This window comes from Polistes canadensis, unplaced genomic scaffold (genome assembly GCF_001313835.1).
Source record: "Polistes canadensis isolate GaletaPanama2010 unplaced genomic scaffold, ASM131383v1 scaffold_56, whole genome shotgun sequence".
Lineage (NCBI taxonomy): Eukaryota > Metazoa > Arthropoda > Insecta > Hymenoptera > Vespidae > Polistes > Polistes canadensis.
The window spans coordinates 127,211-153,524 of record NW_014569603.1 but is presented as its reverse complement, the minus strand read 5'-3'; the positions used below and the strand labels follow the sequence as shown (position 1 = coordinate 153,524).

General features: G+C 31.6%; 1 protein-coding gene across 1 annotated transcript in view; it reads left to right on the top strand.

Moving 5' to 3' along the window:
* Positions 1–12,251: 12,251 nt before the first annotated feature.
* Positions 12,252–26,314, top strand: part of LOC106785759 (glutamate receptor ionotropic, kainate 1-like) — a 138,603-nt gene continuing 124,540 nt past the window's right edge. Inside the window, exons 1-2 of the mRNA XM_014746475.1 lie at positions 12,252–12,593; positions 12,792–13,107. The gene's annotated coding sequence lies outside the window, so the exon portion shown is untranslated. The remainder of the gene's footprint in view (positions 12,594–12,791; positions 13,108–26,314) is intronic.

The following is a 26,314-nucleotide window of genomic DNA, read 5'->3' as shown; positions in this document are numbered from 1 at the left end:
AGTAGTAGTAATATTTATAATATAATAATTTTAGTTTTGATTAAATATAATGTTTTAGCATTTTAACCGTTGATAAAATTTATAATATTAATAATAGTATAATAGTTATGCGAATAAATAATGTTTTGCTTATTATAATAAAGTTTTTAACAATTGACACAAAAAAGATAATTATGACAATACGATACTGTTAGTAGTAGAAGTAATAATAATAATAATATTGAAAAAAATTAGTGGAATAATCTTATTTTCGAATAAATAATTTGTTAGTAATCATACAGTTTTTATTCCTTCTTGATAAAAAATAATTAAAGGCATTGATAATTATTGAAAAGAAGAATTTTTGGTCAATGCAATCCTTTAGTTTGTTCGAAATACTTCATCTTTCTCTCTCCCTTTTTTTTCTATACGTTATTATATTGTTCGTTCATCTTGGTCTTGGTTTAGATCGTGGTTGTCGTCATATCGAATAACTAAGAAGTTCTATGAGAATCAACGAGGATTCTTCTTCGAATGACCTAATTCAAAAAGTTGACTTACGATAGACAATTTTTGGTCTGGCAAGCTTCATAAAGTGTAATTAGCGTAGAAGCAACTCGGTAAATTTGGAAAGTCAAGAAAAAGAGAAAGAAAAAGAGAAAGAAAGGTAGGTTTTCAAGAGAGAAGGAAAAAACTTTGTAAACGCGAATTTAAATCTTTAATTTATACTTCAATTTTTTACATCGACCAATCCGGTCTTTTTACATTTTTTTTCACATTTATCGATTAATATAAGAAAAATCGTAATCAAGATTGTTACCGTGAAATATCTCTATAAATTTTCCATGCATTTTTTTAAAATACTCTGTTTTCTTTTTCCTTGTTATTTTAAATATTATTTCGATTAATTGTCGAAATGAAAACGCGTATTTCGAGAAACGCAATAAATATGTTTCCTACGATAGGTGGTTGGAGGAGGAGGTATTTTTGTAGCCAAATTCAAAAGCACAAAATGGATACAACTAGATGCATTTATCACGTAAATACGAAACCATACGTACCAACCTATACATAGACATATATATATATATATATTTATTATGTATGTGTATACGTACATTCAGAAAAAGAACCAAGCGCGTCTGAATAGAAAGTAGCGTTCGTTTGCAGTTTTTACAATTTATTTCGGAATTAAATATACGTCGACAAAAATATATGCATAGAAAGCTTACGTTTCTATACTTGTGTATGTGTGTGTGTATGTGTAGTTGTATGGCTGTACAGGAATTATTCGTTCGTTAAGGGAATGATAAAGCATCGAAAAAGAGTCAATTCGTGTAACCATAAATGTTTAATTGTAAAAAGTGGAACAAAAATTTGACTAAATAATATTAATCTCAAAAAATTTAATCTAACAATTGAGCCATTTATTTTGAAAATGGCCTAATGGGGGATAGGTGATTGTTACAAATTTTACGACAAATCTAGTTGTTAAGTTTGCAATGACTTAAGTCTATTCTTGATAAGAAGACACATATTATTCACTTAAGTTCATTCTTAGCAAGAAGACACATATTATTCACTTAAGTCCATTCTTGGTAAAAAGACTCATACTATTCACTTAATGATTGGTATTATTTTAATATGAATGATAAATTTAACTCACTTAAATGCACTTAAGGAGTGTGAATACATTGATATCCTATATGTATAATTTTTAATTTCATTGAAATGCTTATTCTTAAATATCTCAATTTAAACATAAATGGACTTAGGTCATTTAAAAAAAAAAACACAGCTCAGATGTTCGTCTTGTAGAAATTTTGTAATATTCGTTCGTAATAATTTAATTTGTAAATAATATAATATATAATAAATAAAATAAATTGGTAAATAAAATATAAGAGATATTATAAATGAGATTAAATATTGGAGATAAAGTAATAGTATAATATTTATTTCATTATTTTGTAGTTATCAATGAAATTCTTAAAAAATATCGACGTTCCGATTACGTAGACTCGAGCGAGAAAGAGGATAAAGAGCGTGGATGCAGGTTGAGTGCAACGATGCGAGAAACTCGTAGAGCCACTTTTAAAAGTACAGAAACTTTACTAGAGAAGAAAAAGAAGAAGAAGAAGAAGTAGTAGAAGAAGAAGAAGGAGAAGGAGAAGGAGAAAAAGTATAAGAGGAAAAAGGTTGGGAAAAAGGGGATGGGTAGTTCTAAAAAAGTGGGGGGTTCTGGAAAGAAACATAAAAAAAGATACAGAAAAAGGAAGTAACATTTGAAGATTTGACCGCGAAGGAAAAGATTAAGAGATCGATCGATTCGAGTAGTATATACGATATTTCAGTTCTAGCGATTGAAACTTTTGGTTTAGTATAACGGAAGGAAGGAAGGAAGGAAGGAAGGAAGGAAGGAAGGAAGGAAAGAGGGAGGGAAATAAGGAAGGGTGGTTGAATAGATCGAAGGGAGAAGTATCTAACCTTTGAAAAAGGAAACAGATAGAGATAGATAGACAGTGAAAGAAGGAAAGTGAGAGAGAGAGAGAGAGAGAGAGAGAGAGAGAGAGAGAGAAAAAGAGAGATTAAGTGAATGAGTGAGAGCGAAAGAGAAAGAGAGATTCAGTGGGTGAACGAGAAAGCGTGAAAGAGTAAGAGGGGGAGGATAGAAGCAAGGATTGGGATAGGAAGGTACGTGGCTTACCGTTCTCATCAGGATCTATTTCTATCTATTTCTCTTTCTATCTATCCGAATCCGTACTTTTTTTTTTTTAAGCTATGGTGGTGCCCTCGTTTTATGGCAATCTACGAGTCGAATTTCTTTTCGTCTATCGAGCCGGATTGTCGAAATACCTTCGGGAAACTCGGATACGGGAATTCCGTTAGATCTCTCACGATTTGTCCGTTCTATATAATTCTTTATCGAATGAGGATTCAACTTATAAGGGAACAAAGCCAAGAGTTGATGGGACAACGATTTGTTTTTTTTCTTATTTCTGTTTAATTCTATACATTTGTACAAGGTTCATCAGAATTATTATACAACGCGCAAGTATTAAGACTTAATAATTTAACCGCTTCGAAGAAAACGAAATAGAATAGTAAAAAAAAATTTCGTATGCTTGTATAAATTTGTATTTTGATCATAACCCGTGATATTATGTTTTACTGACTATGATAATATAAAAAACAGAGACAGACAGACAGACATACAGATAGATAATGAGATAAAGGATAAAAGAGGTGTGTAGTTGATGAATCCTAATATCCGGTGTGCATAATAACGTTCGAACAAAGTGGAACACGTGTTTCACACTGCGCTTGCACAAGAGATCTGGTTCTCTTTTTTTTTTCTTTCTTTATTTTTATACTTTGAACGAGGTTAATTCATCTTAATCGCTTTGTCGCCTTGTAACAGCGCGTGCTCGTTGAGTTAGAAAAAGAACGTGAAAGAGGGGGAGAGAGAAAGAATGAGAGAGGGAAAGAATGGGGTCCACAATTCTCCCCCATAGTTTCCGTTTTCTCGTCCTTCAATTACCTCGATCGTTGTCGCGTTTGTCAACCTGCCTCTACCGGTTTTCGACCTTTTCTTCTCGTTAGTTTCGTCAGTAAGAAGTACACGTTTCATCCCTTAGGCTATTTCGAAAGACCCCATGGGGATGTGGGGGAACGATACTGTAAATAAATTGTTAGTAGGAATGTTAGACGCTATTTAAACATTAAAATCCTTGTTAACGATACCTTATATATTTATATATAGTTTAAGCATCGTTTGAAAGAAAAATAAAAAAAAAAAAAGGGAACGTATTTATAATAAAGAATATGATTTAAATTAAACGCATTGGTTTGTTTTGTAGGGTAATTTTTTTGTGTTTTTCTTTTGTTTTTTAATTTGTTAGATTTATATTATAATATAATGATTGTTTTTGACTCGCGTTAAAAAGTTTTTTTCAAAGAAAGTAAGAAAATAGATTTAGGATAACGGGGAATACATAATTTATCATGAGTTGACATGAATTTTTATACCACCCATTTGCACATCATATGATCCTGTTAGAAAATTCAATGTTTTTGAAAAAGTTTTTTCGTTTCGTTCGTAATTCTTAATTCCCAACAGGTGAAAATAAAATACGCGACGTTCGATGAATTTTTAATACATGAAATTATAACGTATATATAAAAAATCACAGTAAACAGGTATCAAAACTTGAAAACAGAAACTCCGAATATTTTCTCACGCGTCATTAACACTCCAGAACATAGTTCCGTGACAGCTACATATACGTTTTTTTTTTTTTAATTTTGCCTTCTCTATTCAATAACTTTTGTAATCCTTTAAAACTCGTACTCATAATTACTTTCGCGTTGATTGTATTTATTGCAAAGTAAAAAACAACAAAAAATCCGAGAAAAGGTAGGGAAAATAGAATAAACAAAAAAATACAACGAAGAAGAAGAAGTAGAAGAACAAGAAGAAAAAGAAGAACAAGAAGATACAAAAAATATATAGGAAAAAAATTTACACGTACGAACGAGCTCGAACGGTAGAGGTCGAGTTAACGAAGTTTTAATTTCTGCCTTACGAAAAGCCGCGTACTTTTTCCTCCCCTTTCCCTTTCATTCTCCCTACCTTCTCCCCCCCTCCTCCCCCCTCCTCCCGTTCCTTCCGTCTCGCTTACCCTCCGCCAATCCTTTTTTGCTAATTTTTTTCACCACCCACCTCCTCTTTTATTCGTGCAATCAACGCTGGTAATTTTCTACACGCTGGAAACGAGTAATTTTCTGTTCTGCATAGCATATCAGGACGTACGGGATCTCTTCAATTAACGTGATTGGAAGAAAGACGGGTTCGGTGTTACTTCGTTCATTCATTCATTCATTCATTTGGTCATTCGTTTGTTCGACGAATAGAAATTTATCTGTTTAGCTCGAATAAAGTACCACGTGTACAGGTTTTAATCGAGTATACAATATTTAATGTGTTATACCTAAAGAAAATTATTAAGGAGAATGATACATATACACACATGTACGTACAGAAGATACACGTATAAGTATATAAAGTGTTTATTTGCTGTCTCGTTATTTTTTGAATCATAGGATTATTATTGAATATTTGAGATTATGCAAAACTATTATAAACAGCTTGACTGGGTAGTCTACATTAATTACTACCTATCTTTCCTAATATTTATTGAGAGAATTTTGAATATTATTAGAATTAATTATAATAGGAACATTAGTTTGTAATATTACTTTTCTTTTTTATTAATCTGTTAAATAATTCAAGAAATTATTAAAGAGCTTAACTCGTTTTTGTCAACAACGATTACTTTTTTTCGTTAATGTTTCTAAAATAAGAGAAAATTTTTAATTATTGAAGAGATAATGAATTATATTGATTAAATTTAATAAACACACATATATATATATGTAAGATTTATTTATTTATTAAAGTAGAATTAATATAATTTATTTATTCAATAACGCTTAACAATAATGTTAAACGATTTAGGTATAATAGGTATAAAATGAGATAGAATGGTAAGTATCTATAATCTAAATTTACAATCTATTGCCATGAGATATCAGATGCTACTCTTTGTCGTAACCCAAAAACAACCGTCGTAATTAGTGAAGGACACGCCGTATTCGACTCTTCGTCGCTTATCGTCGTCTTTCGTATCCCTTCACCGTCCCCCGTTGTCGTACCGTTTCCTTTCACACCTAACACTCGTCGTATATCAAAGAACTATAACGGAATGCCCCACCCGATTCTTTCCGTCACCTATTTATGTTTTACCTCCCCTCCATCGTCTCTCATTATTTCCTGGCATTCCTTTCAAAAACCTCTCGATAATTTCCGATTATAAACAAGGGATTCTTTCTGCATTTCCGGATCGAGAACGTTCGAGAGATTTCGATGGAGCTATACAAAGGCAGCAAATCCAGACGGTGTAACCTTACAATCTAAACAAATACTCTAATCTACAGAAACGGTTTCTTTCTCCTTCGTTCCACGATAAATTCTCTTACACACTCATACCATCGCACACACAACAACTAAAGAATTACACTCCTTTATGGATACTTATACACTATGACACGCACATTTCTAAAATATTCTCTAACCCCTACATATATATATTATTTTCTAATACTAATACTAACTTTTCTAATACATAGAAAAAAATTACATTTTATTTCTCATCGTAGTCGTAATTTTAATAAAAATTAAAATTAATTATTAGACATATTAAATAATTTTATCGAAAATATATCAATACGTAGCCTTGTTTTTTTCGATACGAGAGAATATATAAAAACGTCTTTTTGTTGAAATATAATTGTAATTTAATGATCGAGATAAATGAAACAAAATCTTGATTAGTTTCAATAGGATGATACTTCCGTGTAAAGAAGATACCTAATTAAATGAAATTGTGTCCTTGGAGAAAATTCGATCGAATTAAATAGAATGAGACGGGAAACAAAGATATAAAAATAAAAGGATAATTAATGTTTCATGGTAGTGATGTCGCGAAATAAATTGGATCGGCGAATCTTTTCCTTAGCTACAGTTTTAGACTTCAATTAAATTGGACACTTTGTTCTACCCATTTGTTTCCTTACCTAGTTGCTTTGTGACGGATGCGAAGACGAACGTAAATCCTTTCCTCTTTTCTTTTCTTTCTGCCTTCTTCCTTTCTTTCTTTCTTTCTTTCTGTCTCTTTCCTATTTGATTAACGTCAGCTATTATACCTATATATGCGAATATATAAATCTTACCCTAATCCAAATGAAATCTCATTCTTTTTCTCTCTCTTTTTCTCTTTCTCTTTTTCTTTTTTTATTCCCAATCGTTTATTTAATTCATGCAATTATTTGAAGATTGATCTAATTGAATGATATAATGCCAATAGAAAATGTAGATAATATCTTCCTATTAGTTTTTGAAAATAAATATATTAGTAATAAAAATTTGTTCAAATGTCTATAATGATTCATTAAAAAATGGTAAGATAAATTGAGATTTATGGAATATTTAAAAAATATTTTTGTTTTGTTTAAATAGAGAATAGAAATGTGAAGAGGATAGTTAAGGGTTGTCACAAAGAAGTAAATCAGCAAGTGTCCTCAATATCGAAACGCCGGACTTTCGGCAATGAACCACTATCGAAACTCCTTCGAACCGTCGAAACTCTTAGACGAACTTATGCGAGAGAACATGTCCCTTTGCCTCTGTCTGTTACCAGTAACTGAACTTCCTTCTAACAGAATTTCACTGGTTTCTGGACGAGTTCTCATAGAAACTTCGAAATATCCTTTCTGCTTCGGTACTATCGATATGTTCATCTCGAATCGAATATCCTAAATTTGATAAGAACCTTTAAGGATCAAATTCTGTCCTTCATTTTCGCCTATTTAATGATTTATTAAAGCACCAATCGATAGATCAAAATCTTATTTACAATTGTACAAATTAGTCGAGTATAATGACGCGTATGGTTTATCGATTAATAAATAAATTATTGTAATTACACTGTACAAATTTTTGTAAATAACGTTACGTTTATCGATTTCTTTTTTATTATACAAAATTGTATACCTTTTTATAATCAAGTCACGTTTATATTTATTTATGCATCATCATAATGAACAAAATAAGAAGGAAGTTGGAAAATAAATTAGGATACTATCTACAATCGAAGTAGGATTATTAGATGAAGATCTTCGTTAGCCTTACCCGAAAGCGTAGTGATCCGTAGTCTTAAGAAGTTAGGGAAGATCGAAGGAAGGCTCACTCTCTAAGAGATAGAGGTTCAAGGCTGGATACCTGAAATGCTATGCGTTTAGAATCCCGAAGAAGATTTCTGCCTCGAATCAAATTCCTGAGAATAGGCCCAAGTATTTCCCAGTGATCTCCATCCTGCTTCTTACAACTATCCACGACCATCGAACTTTCCACTTGTCTGGGTTATACCCGAACGAGATTCCCTTCCACGGACCCTTCTTATTTCCCTCTTATTCTCTTTCTCTCTCTTTCTTTCTCTCATTCTCTCATGATCTCTTTTATTTTTCTTCTGCGTTCATTCATCCATTTTTTGTTGACTTCTTTTTCTTTTTTAGGTTTCACCCCGTCTTTTTTCTTATTCATTTACTTTCTAGTTTTTTTTGTTTTGTTTCTTTTTTGTTTATTCTCCCACTCTTTTTATCTCTTTTGTTTTACCCCTTTTTTCGAGTTAGTTTTTTATCATTCTTTTTGCTTCCTTCGTTTTTTTGTCTGTCTCTTTTTGGCAAACACATAGAATCCAAGTCGTAGAAAACGTTTGGCCATTTTCTCCTGGCAGCTACTACACTCCTGTCACATTCCAATACCAACCTTCGGAACTTTCCTACGACGTGGAATTGAATCGCCGCAAAATCGGTTTCGTCCAAGCAACCCACCCACCACCCGGCAAGGAAATCTTCGAGCTTCGTGGTTAGCACGAAAGAAGAAGGAACCATCGAAGGAATCTTTGGTGGTTCCGTTTCCGCTAACTTTTCGTTTCGACGTTGTTCGAACTTTGACGTTCGCTTGGAAACGAATCGAACATGCCAACGACTCTTCTTTCTTCTTCTTCTTCTTCTTCTTCTTCTTCTTCTTCTTTTTCTTTCTCTCTCACTCTCTGTTCCTCTTCATTTTCTTTTCCTTAATTCGATCTGTTTCACTAGTAACGAAACGAGTTTTTAACGTCTCTGGTGAAAAGAGTCTCAAGGACAACCAAACCAGGATAGACCAAATTTTCATTCTTTTTTTCTTTTTACCTTTTTTTTTATTACCTATACTAACAACAGTAAGTAAAACAATAAGGTTCTTATTTTATTTTCTTAACGTAATTAGAAAACCTGTAAATTTTCAAAATACAACTAGTAGTAGTAGTAGTAAGTACTGTCTGACTGCTAAACAAACCAGACAATGCACTACTTCGTTTGATAAACGTATTTTTATCCAATCTGTGTTTCTAATATTTATGTAAGTGTGATTGTCGTTTTCCTATTGTAAGATTCTATATACGTTCCTTTTCGTGCGCTTAAAATCTTCTTTTATTTCTTAGGGAATTTATTTTTTTAATTTTACCTATGTTAGAACAGTTCATTGTTATTATTGCTTTTACCTCTTTTGCATATATTGCATAATAATAATAATAATAACGAAATTAAAAGGTACGAATTATTGACAATGACAAAATGTATTATCAGGGAAATGTGAAAAGTAATAATAAATTTAAATGATAATCTTTAACAAAGAGATATTTTATTCAAAATTTATTAGTAAAATCGTCCACCAAACGAACGCGAATCATACGTAACCGTTAATTTTTATAAAAATAATTTCACAAATTAATATTATCATTATTGCAAATATGAATTCTTTTTCTTTCATAATTTGTTAACACATTTAAATAAGCTGTTAAATATCATATGCAAAAGTAATCTAATTGAGGGTCACACCTAGTGTGACCGCCTAAAAAAAAGGTGATTTTTAGAAATTTTTTTAAAGAAAACTACTGGATGAAATATTTTAAAATTTAGAGAATATATTTATACATAATTAAAGAATATTCACAAAAATTTTCAAATGAAAAAAGGTAATTTTTAGCGAGTTATTCGCTATCTTCCAAGTCACTATAAAAAAAGGGCCTAAACGGCTGCAGTGATTCCGGCCTTCACTGTGGATGAAATAAAAAAAAAATACTGTTAATCTAGAAGGTATTGCCTATACAATGACCTAAAATTGTGAAAAAAATTAAAATTTAACAAAATGGCAGACTTTTTAAAAAAAAAATCGATTTTTGCTCAAAATTTTGATGATTTTTGGCCCGCTAAAATTACATTTTTAATACAATCGTAAAACTTTTGGGTCATTGTACAGAGAAACATATACGAAATAAGCAGAAAAAAAAATCAAAGCGATCGGATGATTTTTCTTCGAATTACAACTGCAGCCAATTTGAAAAATATATTATAGTTTTGAGAAAAACGCATTCAAAGATAAAATGATTGCTTTCTAATCTCTGAGCGGCTACTCTTTAGAAGGCTGTAACTCTAAAACTATTTGAAATATTTATTTGAAATTTCAGTATGTTATTTTTAAAGATATAGACTATCAAAATATGCAAAAAAAGATCAATTTTTTTTAAATTTCACACTAGGTGTACCCTTGAATACTCGAAAATGTTCTTATTGTTTAGTTTTATTCTTTTGAAAAATCCGAAAGTTCGTTTGACAGAAAAAGTTAGGAAAAGAAGAAAAGTATCGGTATTACGAAAAGGTTAAAGGATTATACGTTGAGTCAGGCTTATACACGGATAACTTTGAAAGTCACGAACAATCCTTTCCTCTCGCGAATGTTTTCTCCTCTTTACCCTAACTCTTTATTTTTCTCTCTTCTTCTTCTTCTTCTTCTTCTTTTGCTTTCTTCTTCTTTTGGTCTATAGAAGATCGCAATAAGAGGATGCTTTTATCCTTCTACCTTTAAGCACAGACGTAGGGTGACACGGATAGAGGTCTGATTTAAGTAGTGCCACGTTTCAATCGCGCGAGTGCATCGTCAGTAAAACGGAGAAAGGTCACGTAACCTGAAAGAGAAATGAAATCAAGAAATAGTCTTTTCTTTTTTTCTCTCTTCTCTTTTGTTTCCCTCTTATTTTTTTCCCCCATTTTCCTTTCCTCTCTTTTTCTTTTTTTAATATCCGATTCTTTTTTATTTTCTCACCCAAAAATTTAATATCTCGATCTTTTCATGAAAATAAAAAAAAAAAAAAAAGGAATCAAACGCGAAAATTAAGATATATTTACGAATCCTTCAAATATAATCATTTTTATCGATGAATAATTAATTTATTTATGACAAAAAAAAAGATTCGATTAGTTAATCTATTAAACTATCGGAAATTATTAAACGTATCGGAAATTGAAACTAAGCCACGATTTTCTCAACATTTCGATTGTTCGAGATCTTATCCAATATCTCAAGAGAACAACTCCTCTAATTTGGGGAAAGGAAAGGGCAAAATAAAAAAGAATAAAACAAAGCGAAGCGAATGAAAGTAAGAAAGAAAGAAAGAAAGAAAGAAAGAAAGAAAAGGATGAGAAAACTCCTCTAACACAGAGGTTGCGAATTTTCTTCTACTTCTTTTTCTTATTCTTCTCTTTTTCAAGCGAACCTCGGCCAACATCGACCATTTTCAATGGTCGAATTTGGTGGCGAAGAGAGGAGGTCTATGTAATACGGTCTGGAAGAATTTCGAGTCGCCTACTAGCCAGTAGTGGAGTCTCCTTTCCAGTACGAGTTAGAAAGAGAGAGAGAGAGAGAGAGAGAGAGAGAGAGAGAGAGGAAGATAGCGTACGATAGTAGCGTAGCCTCCTCTGGTAAATGGAACGCACCGGAGAGAGGAGAGACTTTCCCGGAGGATCGATAGAGGGGGAAAGGGGGTAAAGAGGTAGGGTGGGGGGGAGAGTGTTACTCTGGGTGGGTGCGAGAGAAACGACGATTGGGAACGGTCGTGGGAGGTGAACGGTGGAGTAAAGCAGATAGATATAGTAGTATGTGTAAAACAGAAAGAGAGAGAGAGAGAGAGAGAGAGAGAGAGAAAGATAGATAAATAACTAGGTGGATAGATAAAGAGAGACAGAGAGATCATGAGATGGATAGAAAGAGGATGGATAGAAAGAGGTTGGATAGATAGTTAGATGGATAGAGAGAAACATTGAGAAAGATTATGAGGTAGAGAGAAAGGGAAGGACGAATAGATAGCAAGATGAATAGAAAGAAACACAGGGGGAGTGTGTGAGAGAGAAAAAGAGAGAGAGAGAGAGAGAGAGAGATAGTTATACACATATACATAAAATATGAACACCCATGCATGCATAAACTCATATATATATTTATCCACATGCATGACTCTCTCCATAGATGTATGTGTGCGTGTGTTTGTGTGTGTATACAAAGAGTAGAGTGAATAAGTTAGAAGAGAAAGTAAGAGAAAGATATGAAAGAGAAGAAATAGTAAGAAAGGTGGAAAAGGTGCATCCCTTGAAAGTAAAAGAGAGAGAGAGAGAGGTTGAGGGTGTGAGGGGGTGAGGGGGTGAGGGGGTAGTTAGATATCAGAGGGCGCCACGTAGGACGGTTCCGCGTCGTTCCACGGTTGCTACGAGCGGCGTCGGCGTCGTCGTCGGTGTCGGCGTCGGCGTCGGCGTCGTTGTTCGTCGTCGTCGTCGTCGTCGTCGTCGTCGTCGACGTCGTCATCGTCATCGTTGTCGTCGTTGCCGTCGTCAGCGTCGTCGTTATCGTCGGCGTCAGAGCGAACACGCAGCTGCCAAGGGCAGTCTCCGGTCCTCGGTCCAGTCTGCCATACGCCGTCGTTTCGTACGCACGAACGTCGAGCGCGCGCGCGTGAAATTCTATACGAAACGGAGAAAAAAAAAGAGATAAGAGAGAGAGAGAGAGAAAGAGAGAAAGAGAGATTAAGAGACTGACGGACAAACGCAAAACACACGGTGGATTTATTTAATATTTTTTTTCGTATGAAATTTCTCGTCCCTTTCATAGATTTCATCTTCATATAGTATTCATTTTTGTTATCTTTCTATACAGCTTGCACATTTTTTCTGTTTGTTTGAATTTATATATTTTTTTTCTTTGTTGATAATTCTTTCTATCTCTTTCATTTTTGTATTATTATTATTATTATTATTGTTTTATTATTGCGACGTGGAAAGATCTCGTCGACGTATGTAACGAATGTGGATTATCGTGAGATTAGTTTTAGGTTTAGCATGTTTGACAGATTAAACGGTTCTTTTTTTGAGATAGGAGTATAAACACGGTGATATATTATTATGATGATTGTGACTTATGTTAGTTAGAGTTAAGTATTTTAGTAAAAACTAACATGTGTTTATTTTTTGTCGGGGTTTATTTTTTTGTGACATTTGAAGAAAAGAAGGAATGTGCTATCAATTGAGATCGATTTCTGTCCACCCGGCTGCTGAAAGCATCTGTCAATCGTGTTTCGTGTTTTCCTCGTGGAAGATAAGGATCGACCTTGTGATGCTGCTTTAAGAAAGAAGATTTTCAAGGTATGGAAATTGTTATTTTATTTTTTACTATTTCTTGTATTCTTAAAGTGCGACGATATCTTTGAAAAAATATGCCGAGAGTCGAGACGCGAGTTTCATGAGTTTTTATTTATGGAACTCGTGTTATGGGGGTTGACGATTCTTCCCGAAGATTCCCACGAAATTTGAATAGATTTCTTTTCGGTCGAGTTTTAAAAAGAAACGTGCTGAGATATTTATATTCGACTTGAATTTAATTTTTTCTGATCTTTCAAGTGTTTTTATTTATCTTCAATAAAAATCAACATATTCGAACGTGCATAAGTGAAATTTCGATCCCGTTTCGTCTCAACGTCATAGCGAATAATCGTAGAATTATTAAATTCGATTCAAGTGTCATTGCGTTTAAAAGATGAGTATGCTTCGGTAGATTATTTTTAAATTTAGAAACGATCAAATCTGAAAGATATTTAAATATACGTTCCATCAATGTCAGTTTAGATTTAAAATCTCTCTTCGCGTGGTAAATTTTTGTTTGATGAATGAATATTAATTTTCATTCATAATTTTGAATCTCAGCGTTTCTCACTAATCGAAGATTCAAAGTGCATGTTGGCAGATAGATGAAGCATTTTGAAAATGATCGGTTAACTCACTTCCCTTGCGAGTTGCCATAGCCGCGAAATTCGAATCGTGTCGTTTCTTCAGGTGAGATTAGATTTCTCTCGTGTGTGTATTCGTGTGAAGGTAAACGAGACGTTATCATAGTTCGATTAGTTGAAATTCGAGTTCTCTTAGAAGAGCAAAGTTTCAACGTAGCTTTCGATGACATTGATAGTGAGATAGATCCCAGGGTTGATTCAACCCTCCGAATCTAATGATTCGAGTTTCGTAGTAATTAGTGCATCTGCGTTTCGTATCTAAGAACTTTCTATATCGTTTGATTGATCTTCTCTTTTGTGATAAATAATTAATTGAGATTATCAGCAAATATTTATTGAGAATTTCGTATAATAACTTGTGTACCAAATTTGTATATCAACTTGTAAATCTACTGCTTAGATAGATAAGAAAAATCTTGAAATTTAAATAAGCTGCTTATCAATAAACCTAAGTTAAAATTTTATGAGATTTAAATATCGTATAGTCAATAGAAATTTTTTTTTTAACCACCAACGATCGCATTTGATTTTATGATAATCTTGTATTTAAATCTACAAATTTATTTTATTAAGCAAATTTAAATATTGACTCACAGAAAAATATTCGTTTCGAATAATATGAAATCAAGTTCAAATTTAAACTCGAAAGACTCAATTTTCCATACATTTCACGAAACACAAACGCACACACACACACACACACACATATACATATATACATACACACAAATAGCAGCCATATAAAGTAAATCTGTGGTAAATCGAGGTAGACCGTTCACTCTCGATCTTTACTCAAGTAAATAAATTTGGCGGTCCCATCGAGAGTACCCAGCTCCAAGACGAATTTCATTAGAGTTTTCCCAAAGAGATAAAGAAAGAAAGAAAGAAAGAAAGAAAGAAAGAAAGAAAAAAAATTTTATTTCTTTACCAGAGTAGGAAGCCCAAAGACGGTGATTCCAAGAGACTGAATCGTTTTCTCTTGGTCGTTTGAGACTTTGCAAAACGTTTAGAAAATTTCCATTTTCCTTGTGGTATTGCCGGACGTCGAAGAAGGTAAAAGAGAGGTAGGTTAAAGATGGAATAAAACTGTAGAGAAAGGAAGACAGTATATCTATATATCTAGCAAGGTGGATTTGCCGTTTTACAGAATCGCTTTGCATTCCAATGAATATTAATTGAATGCAATTATTAAATGTAAATTCGAACTCGAACGGTCACCATTTCGTCCTCCTTATTCTTCTCCAAACCTCTCATTCTAACTTTATGAAATAGTTAGACGGCCTAAACTTTCGCTAACTTTGTATATAACACGTTCATATACGTATGTACATATTTACATATAATATACATGAAGGGGTAGGTCATTCAATTTAAAACAACAAAATATTTACGTTGTTTGGAATTTTATAAACAAATTATTTAGAACAAATGGAAAGTAGTTTTACATTTTTATCAACATAATATTTTATCAGATAATTTAAGTAACTTGTGGATTTACCTTTCGTCCTTAATAAATTTAAGTGTCATCTAATAAATATTATCTTTCGTAAGATAAAACGAATGTTCGAATTTAGATAATCGCAGTAACACGTTATACATAAAAGTAATATATCGTTGTTAAATTTTGCTAATATCTTCGTTTTATGTTAAATAATTCAATTGCTTTTTGTCCAGAGAATCTTAGATTTCTTAATCAAAAACTCTTTGGTTTTCGTTTGACAATTCGTAGTTTCTTGATTGAAGTTTCGTACGAGTTTTACTCGGTAAGTCTACTTGCCACTTTCAGAAATATTTCTTGTTCGAAGGTTGAATGAGAACGATCTACAGTACGAATGCAGGATCACTAATGAATATGGAAGAGGACAAGTTTAATCTTCCCTTAAAACTATACTCGAAGAAGAACGATTCTCTATTGGTCGTAGATGTGTATAGCTGAGTTTTTTGTACAGATACTTAAAAATAGATTGAACACGATAGCCCTTTGTCTGAGGTGTGTCTTTTTACTCTCCCTCTTACGGGTATGAGTTACCTTACCCTTATTCAATACTACTAAAGAGGTCGCGTTTTTTTACCATATCTTTACTGTCAACAGCACACGGTTTTTGTTTTTCCGAACGGATAACCCATCTATTTTACTAATTGTGCACACGTTGTTTGACTTTAGATATTTGATGGCAACAATTAATCCCACATTGTTAGTTCGTTGATTTTCATCGCCTGAAATGACTATACCAAGAAAAAAATATATTATAAATAAAATTTAATAAACCTTTGCCGGATTTTATATTTAAGTATAATCATCGTATTATTGTCAGTTCGGTATTAACTTGAACGTTATCTGCACGATTATAAACCAAACAATGTGAAATATTATAATAGTTTTTCTCAATTTATGATTTTATTTAATTTAAGCGAAATCTTATCACGTTCTAGAGACAGAATATTTGACATTTACAAACCGGATGAGGATAAGTTATCAGAGAAAGAGAATCTTAAAAATAGACAAGAAACAAAGCAATTGTATTTCAATATTAATGTTTGTTGTAATTTTGTTAAATCGTTAATTTGTTTAATGTTTAATAATTAATATTAATGTTTAATAAATTTAATAATATATTTTTTGTGTGGGTGTCCACATTTATAAAAATGTACTAATCGTAAAAATTGTATTAAGGAAATAGTGATAGTAAGAAAGTAACGGGTTATTTTTTGTAATATTATGTATATATATTATATATAATACATAGGTATGTATATATATTCGATCGATGTCAACTTATAAACTGGCTTGGAAACTCCGTCAAAGTGCACTTCCTGATGGAAGTACTTCAGCTGGATTCTAGTCTCGTAGGGATTTTCTAGATCGAACGTCGAACCTTGGCTAGTCTCTATTGCCCTTTTGCGTCAAAAAAGAAATCTAGAGTATTTCTTACAGATCCACATAGAAGTGGATTATTTAATTCTAAGTCCTTTTCAACTTAATCGAATCGAGAATATACTTTTCGTTACTTTCTATCTCTTTCATTATATTTTCTTTTTTCTCTTTATATTTTTGTTTTTTAGTTTTCCAATTATTTTCTCGATTCACAAAGTTTACTAATTTATACTGAAGATTGTTATAAATTAAATTGATGAATATATAATAATGATTTAAATTAATATAAAACGTTTCTCCAAGGTATTTTACATTTTCTTATCTTACATTGTTAAGAACTATTTCCGAAGTGATCATTCATCCGAACATTTTCTCATTATTTCGTTCATTGAAACGTTTAACAAAGTACAAGAGAAGACATTGCTGTTTCTTTTGGAATTATTATTCCTTGCACGCGTTGATATAATGATAATAATACATATAACAATAATAATAATTATTATTATTATTACAATATAATATATTTTTCTTCATTTTAATCATTCATGTTTATTCATCGATGCACACATTATTCTCGTCGATATAAAATAAATTAACAAATAAATAAATGTACCTGTAAATAAATGTTTTAATAAAAAAAAAAAAAATAAAAAAGAACTGGGAGAAGAAAATAGACAGTGGTTCGTATCGAAACACTTACTTTTTTATGCAATTTATCGCAGTGTTTTGACGAAGCGATTTAAGTAAGAAAAAAAAAAGAAAAATAGAGTATAAAGTAAATCTACGAGTGCCCCCTAGGCTTTCCTACGTTTTTCTCATTTCATTGCTTTTAAGAAATGAAAAGAAGCAAAGAGTATGGTAGGCTGTATCCACGTCGAGTTAAAACGTAAAGAATGTACAAGTTTACGTACGAGTTACGAATTAAAAGCATACTTGTTTTTTCCCCATTTAGTTAATTGAACATTTTCTTCCTCGTTCTCTGTTATATCATTCGACTAAAGAGATACGGACAATCGTAGTAATTTTTTTTTTATAAACGATTATTAATTTTTTTTTTTATTTCTTATATAACAATTTTAATAATGCAAATAATTTTAATTATCGATAATAGAGTTGTACATTTGATATATTTTTATTTTATTGTATTACGATGTATGTTTTGTTTCTTTTTTTTCTTTTTTAATTATTAAAAAGATAATTAGATTATTCATATATTTATTAATTAATTAATTTATTTATTTATTAATGCATAATAGTATATTTGTGTAATATGATGATTGATAATGTATTATATTATTATGATTATTTTCCCATTGAATAATTAGACTATTAATAATGGAATCATTGAAAAGCAAAGGGTTATTATTAATTATCGATAATAGATAGTCAAATTTATTTTTTTATTCATTCTTCTGACATATTATATAAATATATATATAAATTGTTTATTTATTTGCCATGGAAAATATAAAATTATAATATTTTCCGAACAAGAATCTTAATTAATTATCGTTAGTTATTGTCTCATGGAATAATAAATTCGAGATATAATATATTATATAATAAATAATTTATTAAAGGATTAAAAGTGTTTTTGCAAATGTTAGAGAAATTAAGACGATTATATTAAGAAAGTTAAAGTAATATTTAATATACGCATGAACGAAAGGAATCCTTAAGTAAACGAAGAAGACCCATATCCAGTTATCACATAGTCGATCTAACGGACAATATATCTCTTTGCTTAACGTAAACTTGCAAGGATGCACTACAGACTACTAGTCTAGTAGAATAACTTCAGTTAACTAACTCGATAATTCTCTGCGGAAGACGATGGAACATTAAGCCAGTTTTGCGCCTGGAGATAGGCAACAATCTACTTGGATCTTAAACGGTTGATCTTAATGATCGATAAATTGTATTCTTCATGTTAAACAAATAAGGATTAAATATATTATCGAATTAATAATATGAAATTGCATTATTTTAAAAAATCTACGTTATGTGTGAGTTATTCTATCTTATCGTTATATGATATCTATCGTTGATGAGTTATTCGTAATTAATTTATCGAAATTCACAATGATCAGATTAAATGTTAATTTAAAGTCGTGTATTTATTTAATTTATTTCGAAGATAAATTTTTGATTCGATTCGGTTGGTTTCACCTACCGTTATTTTCTTCTTCTTCTCTCGTTTAGATTTATTTTACTTTTAGAGAAGAGTAAAAAAAAAAAAAAAAGAACGTTCGCGTGTACAGAGTAGTATCTGTTGTCGTTGAATTTCACGATGTTACCGTGCTACACCATTCGACAACAAGAACTAGTAGCGTAAAAGATCCCAGACCATACGATATTCGATCGTACGAGCAACTGCGTCCATATTGTAACTATAGTTCGTAGCAATTTGCCGAGATTGCTATGTTCGATCGGAAATAGTGAGAGAAAAAAAGTTGGTCCAGGTGGATAGATAGATAGATAGATAGATAGAAAGATAGATATTATGACAGATACTATGGTGGTAGTCATCGGTTTAGTGGAACAGAAAAAGAGAGTACGAAAATGATAGAGATGAAAACGAAAATTGAAATTTTATAGGAATAACTATGATGTTTCTTCTATTTTTATTCGACTTATTTCTTGTCGATGCGCTTAACGAGAACCCATTTTAATTTTCTCCCATTGTCTCAGCCATTCAACATGAGTCAAAGATAATTTCATTTCGACGATTGACGTGCACGGATTTACGTCGTCAATGTCACCAGCAAGAACGTTTCTCAATTGGACGAATGAGCTTCGATAATGTTCTCTCCGATATTTCTTATCGAAATATTTGATTTTTGCGTTATTATCTTAAAATATATATGTAGTATTACGTTGTTCGATTCAACTCATCTAATTTTATCCTTTGCCATTACTCGAGTCTAATCGTTCGACAAGTATATTTCATCTAAAAAATGAAACGAACAAAACAAAATATTCCACACAGGACATAAATCACGTTTAAACGAACATTATCAAAAAAAAAAAATTCGTGTAATTTTACGTGTTACAAGCAAGAACGAACAAAATAGTTCAGACCCTTTTTATCCCTAACTTTTAAACCTAGGAACGAAAATCGTTTAACGCGTCGTTTAACCTTTTTTTTCCCTCCCAAAGGGAAAAGAAGGAAGATAGGAGAATAAAAAAAATATAAAAATCGGAAAAAGATGAAACAAAAGCAAAAAAAAAAAGAAAGAAACGAGAAAAAGAGTAAAGCATCGTTTCGAAAGAGCGGGAAGTCATCTCCTTTTGTTTTATTTTATTATTATTATTGTTTTCTTTTTCTTTCTTTTATTTTATTGTGCGTACTGCATGTGCGTGCGTGTAGTACACGTTGAGTAAGCGGACTTTTCTCTCTCATTTATTTTTCTTTTTTAACCTTTCCCTGGGTTATGCCCATTTCTACATCCCTAGCAGCCTCTACCCCCTACCTCCCTCCCTCTTGCCTCATTTACTTCTCTTCCCTGCAGCCCCCTTTCCCAGTCTCCACCACCACCCCCACCACCACCACCACCACCACCCTCTGTCTCGTACCCGCCAAAAGAGCTTAATTGAATTTCTCTTAATTAACTACCTTCGTGGCGCTACGATAATTGCCATGCACGAACTCACCCATTATCGTAATTGTGGGTCTAATTAATGTTGCTTGGATGTTATTCGTGCGTACGCCCAGACTCCGTGGCAGATTAAATCTTTTTTTTTTTGTTTTTCTTTTTCTCTGTCTTCCGTTTTTTATATTTGTTTTCCTTTTTCTTTCACTATTTTACAATATATTATTTTTATAATTTTTAGTTCTTTTCCTCTTCCATCTCTTTCATCCTTATTCTTATCCTCATCCTCATCCTCATCATCTTTACCTCTGTAAATTTTTTCGAATACTTTTTTGAACGTTTTCTACCTTTGAAAACGATTAAGCAGCGATCAGTATAATTTTGGGAGTAATAATTCACATTGATTACAAAGATTTTTTAATCTTAGTTATTATTGTTTTTTTTTTTTTATATTTGGATTTATGTTAAATTTTATTTTACGAATATGATGTTCGATTTATTATTTTATTTATGATAGAAAATCGTGGAGTTATTCGAAATATTCGATTTTCTATATAATTTTCGAACGCACGGAAATGAAGCCAAAAATAATGGATTATCTCTCGTCAAGAATTTATCAGGAATAAAACAATATCTCTAATAAAACGTTAATAATATTTCATAAACTTCGAAATAGACTTTCATATTATCTATATTTATAATATTAAATCGAGAATTTTCATTAAAAATAACAGTGAGAACATTCCTCTTCGAGTCAAAAGAAAAGCAAGATCAAATAAGATACCTACTAGTGATTTCGAGTGGGTAAAAAGAAACTTGAGACGCTTACTATCCTCCTCTCACTCCCCCCCCACCCCCATATATATATATATATCGTTTTACTTTAGTAGCCGATAAAGAAAACGGAAAAAAATAAAATAAAATAAAAAAAGATAAAAAAAAAAACAGAGAGAAAAAAGAAAGAATGAAAATACAATAGAATGAAGGAAAGAAATAAAAATAAAATAGAATAAAATACAGAAGAAGAGAAAAAAGAAAAGGAGGGTAAGAAGGAAGAAGCTCGGAACGTTATTTTAAAGTGTTCGAACGGGTTACACATACACTCATACGTACAGGAAAGTGTTAGATGCACCTTCAGGATAGAACAAATAGTGAAAACGACGAGGTTCGACGAGTGCCTAGAAAGTAATGGACGATTACATGTGAGCGAGTGAACCAGAGGGAAATAGAGAGAGAGAAAGAGAGGATAGGGTGCATTGGGAGAAGTAGTGGCAGTGAATTGGGGGTAGGTGGGTGGGTGTTTCGGGAGAGGTGGTGTTCAGAGCTAGACGGAGAAAGAGGAAGAGGGAAGAGATTTATGAGACCGCAGGAATTGTGCAGCACGTAACTGGAACGAAAAAAGAACTCGAAACTATTCTCGCTACGTCGTGGTTCGCCCGTTTGCAGAAACATCGATTATATACGACGAGAGTGAGGTACAAGGGGGGTTGGGGGAGTTGGGAGGAGTGGGTGGTCGGTGGGAGTCAGATAGGGTGGTAGGCAACAGAGTATGGGAGATTCGATGAAACCTATGGTTGGTAGAATTCGGTTGACCGAGTTAAATTGTGCAACAAAATTTGTACGAATTTACATTCGTATGATAGAAGTTCTTTTTTTCTTTTCAAAATGTGTTACATTTTGTTAAATTTTCTACTTTTGAATTTTTTTTTCTCTCGAGGCCGAGGGAAAGAGAAAGGGGGAGGAGGGTTCTCTTTCGAAATGAACGAATTCCAATGAAAAAGATTTATAATTTTCTCGTCGCAAAATAGACAACTCGTTCGTTTTTTTATTTCAAACTTTCTTTTTCTGATTTAATTTTATTTTTCGAATTATTATCAAAAAATAATGGAAAGAGAGAAAGAGAGAGGGAACGAGGGAGCGAAGATATGACGATGAATTATGCGATTTAATTTTTCACGATTCGAAGAAATAATCGAGTGAAGATTTACCGAGAGAATGGAACGGATGCAAATATTTGGACGACGGTTTAAAAGAGTATCCGATTCGTTCGCTGAATAATGTTTTTTCTATTACTTTTTTTTCTTCTTTTCTTTTCCTTACTTCCTTCTTATCTACTTTCTGCTCGATAAGTGGATTCCTCTTTCTTGTCTACGCGATTTCCGTTTGATTTTCCATTAATCTTCGGAATTCTCAAAGAGAAGTGGTAGTACACGTTACTGAATTGTTGTATTTCGTACAGTTCATCTCAAATCGAATTCATTTTTCTTTCTTTTCTTAGTAAACGAATTTGAACAGACTCATGCAATTTTATGTACTTTAATCTTCGTTCCTTGAAAAATATTATGTTTATAAATATTATTCTTATAATACTATTATTTATTATATATATATGCAAAAGCGAGTTTGAGAGAATAGAAATTGTTTTTATTTATGTCTGGCTCAAAACATTTCAATCCACCCACATATGATATATAAATTTTCTTTTTTATTATTTAATAATCAATTAAAATTTAAAAATAATATAAAATAATAATAAAATTTTATCTGTGATAACTTTTAAAGGTTAAATGTAGCTCGGTTAGAATAATTACCATTATTGACGAATCAAAATTTCATGATATTTGAAGGATCTCGTTAACAATCATCGATTCGATTTCTTTAATTAATGTTATTCGATAATATTCTCATGTTTGACCGATACAATCAGTAAATTTAATTAATTTTTAATCACTATATCCTTTCAGTATTTTTCTCTCTCTCTCTTACTTTTCATACACATTTTTGCGCATGAAAATTTCTATAAGGTTTTCATTTGGAATTTAACGTATCAAGTTACCTTACACGCGCGTCCGGGTATTTTTATTAATCATATTAATATCATAATAATTATAACATATATAAATGAGGATTAATTTATTGTAAGACGTTTAAGATTAACTATATGGTAAATTGTTTTACAGAGAATTACAGGAACATCGAACATCATTGTAACGTTACAAGTTGTAATTATTATTATTAACAATGCAGATTATTAGTCGAGTTTCTCATTAAGTATAATTAGTATTAAACGTTTCAATTGTTAATACAAACATGATGGGATTTCATACTTAGGCATAATGGAAAATCAAACGAAAGGTAGAGCAGATTACTGTTGTTGAATCGAAAGAGAGAGAAATAGAAAGATTTCAAAACGAACGAATACTATATAATAAACTCTAATGATATATTTTTATTTTCGTTTATACGCGCTAACGTATTTAATATTTCTATATGTACTATAATACCAGTAATATTTGATGTAAGTGAAAAAGAGAACGTGAAAAATATTTTGTACGAATTCACTAAAAACTTAATCCGATTTGAGCGTCGAAAAATACAAAAAATAGAACAAAAAATAAATGAAAAAAAAAAAGATAAAAATGATTGACGTAGTTACGGGTTCCGTTCGTTGATTTCTTTTTTTAATTCGAAAGTTACACAGCTGATTTAACGTTTTAGTTACGGGATTGGTTAAAGATTAAAATATATGTACGCATATGTATTTTTATGTACGTATAAATGTATGCATAATTAATGCATGTGTATGTGGGTGCATATATTTGTGTAACATAGCGACATCGGAGTGAAATGTTCAATTTATTTATTTAACGTAGGTCAAATGTAGACGTAAATAAAATTTACCTTAGCGATTGCCATTTTCCGTACGTTTAAATATGTAAATTATTGACAAGCTATAATTTCGTCAGCGGTTGACATCGTCGAACGTTGTCGTTGTCGTTGTCGTTGTTTTCTAGTCGTTCGATCGGATTAGAAAAATGAAGAACGTGCCGAAGGTTTTAAAGCTTTTCATGTACAACGTCGAGCAACGGCTCTGAATAAAAATAAATAAAAAAATAAATAAAAAAATAAAAATATAAAAAGGGAAGAGAAGACAGATACACGAAAAAAGAGAAGGATAGATTAACGGATGTATAAAGAGAGAGAGAGAGAGAGAGAAGACAGTAAATTCTAATTGAAATTCCATTCGGAATTCTCAAAGAAAACGAAAAAGAAAGAAGATAAGTAAAAAAACAGAAGAAGAAAAAGAAGAAGAAGAAGAAAATGAAGGGACTTAAAAAGAAGATGATGAAGAAGAAAAATGAAAGGAAAATATAAGCTGCGTAGAAACGTGATCCCCTGGAGGATGAAATGAAATATTCTATAAAAGCGTACTAATTTCTTGACTAATTAGAAAAACGTTTTGCGTACAAAATGTAGCGAAAAGTAGTAGTCGGCTAAACCAAGTTGAATCATGATGATGAGAAGACATGCTGAAACCACCGCTAGCATCAGTAGCAGAAACTGAGTAATAAGAGCAGCAGCAACTATAGCAACTGACTTGTTTGAGTTAGTGCTTGTGCTTTTTACAGAAGATCTCGTCAAAGAGAAGAAAATTCTTTCGCTTTCATGCTGGTCACCGACCAGTTTTTATATTTTTAAATTATCCTATTCTTTTTCTTCTCTTTTTTCTCGTAGAGAAGGAAAAGAATTTTCACATGCGTGGAAAAGTAGAATGTCCTTTTTTTCTGTTATATTTAGTTTCTACTTATTATTATATTAAATATTATTCTTTTTCTTTTAATTTTTATACTGATTGGAGCGTATATTTCTTTCATTTTCTGTTTCTCTTATTAATACTAAATCTACCGTAAGTTTATCTATACTTATTTATAAAGTGACAAACCTGTAACTCTTTAAGGATAATTCCTACGAACGACGGATTTATATAGGCGACAATACAAAAATACATTAGAAGTTTTGAAGTATAGTTAAAAATGAAAAAAAAAGAAAGTAATGTTATTGAACGTAGAATTTTCATTCCCAAAAAGAAAAACTGATCGTATATGAACGATCGTGTTAAGTTTAATATTAAATCGTTCGTTTTGTTATCGATTTAAACGTGTTAGTGTTCTTATTTCTTTAAGATATATTTTTCGTCAGACTATACTTTCTTTCTCTTGAGTTTGCAGTTATTGTACTGTCGAAGGATGGTAGTAAGAACTCGTCAAAAATTTACTTGCAATTTCCGACCGGCGTTTGCAATTTCTCTCTCCCCGAGCCAGTTTCCGACTTTTCGATAAAGCGAGCCTGGGTCAGTTGCTTTCACGTGTGTAACATAACGTTGCTATTGTACTTATCCCATGTTTGTGTTGGTTTCTCTGTATTTATGTACATGTATGGGTATGGGTGTGTGTATGTGGAAATAATATAATGTATTATAAAATAGAGAAGAAGAAGAAGAAGAAGAAGAAGAAAAAGAGTGTAGTTACAATTTATCAAATTTCAACCTTTCGATCGTTCGAAACAAATTGAACATTTTCAATAATCGAACGACGAGTTTGAAAATTATTTTTCTCTCTAAAATATATAGGTATGATTAACGCCTACATTCGAACAATTCTCGAAGCGATGACGTCAAATAATACGGAAGTAACGAAACGTTCGTTATCATTAATCATTTCAACAGCTTCTACCCGGTATCCATAGATCAATCTTTCTACCAGACTAAATATAATAATATATCTATATATATATATATATATATATATATATATATATATAGAGAGAGAGAGAGAGAAAGATTTTTTTTAAATCAAATTTTATGTTGCTTCTTCGTCCTCGGTAACAAGAATTTGACACGTGACAGAGAAATAACTTTTTGATGTATTAACTTTAGAAAATTTATATTCTAACGTGCACACATTATTCGCATTTTTTTGGAAAAACTAAAATATTATATTAACGCGTGAAGCAAATGTATAAAAATAAAAAAATTTCAAACATTACTGAAACAATGATAAAACATTTGAAATATTAAAACAATTATTAATCACACCCACATTTCTCAAATTATCTTGCACGTTAATCGTCAATTTTATTAAAACAATATTTTTTATTTAATTTTCATTATTTTCTTCTCATTTAAAAATAATCGATCGAATTTTGCTAATGCGATACGCGATATTTGGATACAATAAAAAGAACAAAATTCAGAGTTAAATAAAAGGGAGTGAGAAATAAAACAAATAAAGAGAAAAATCGCTTCGTAACGTCCATTA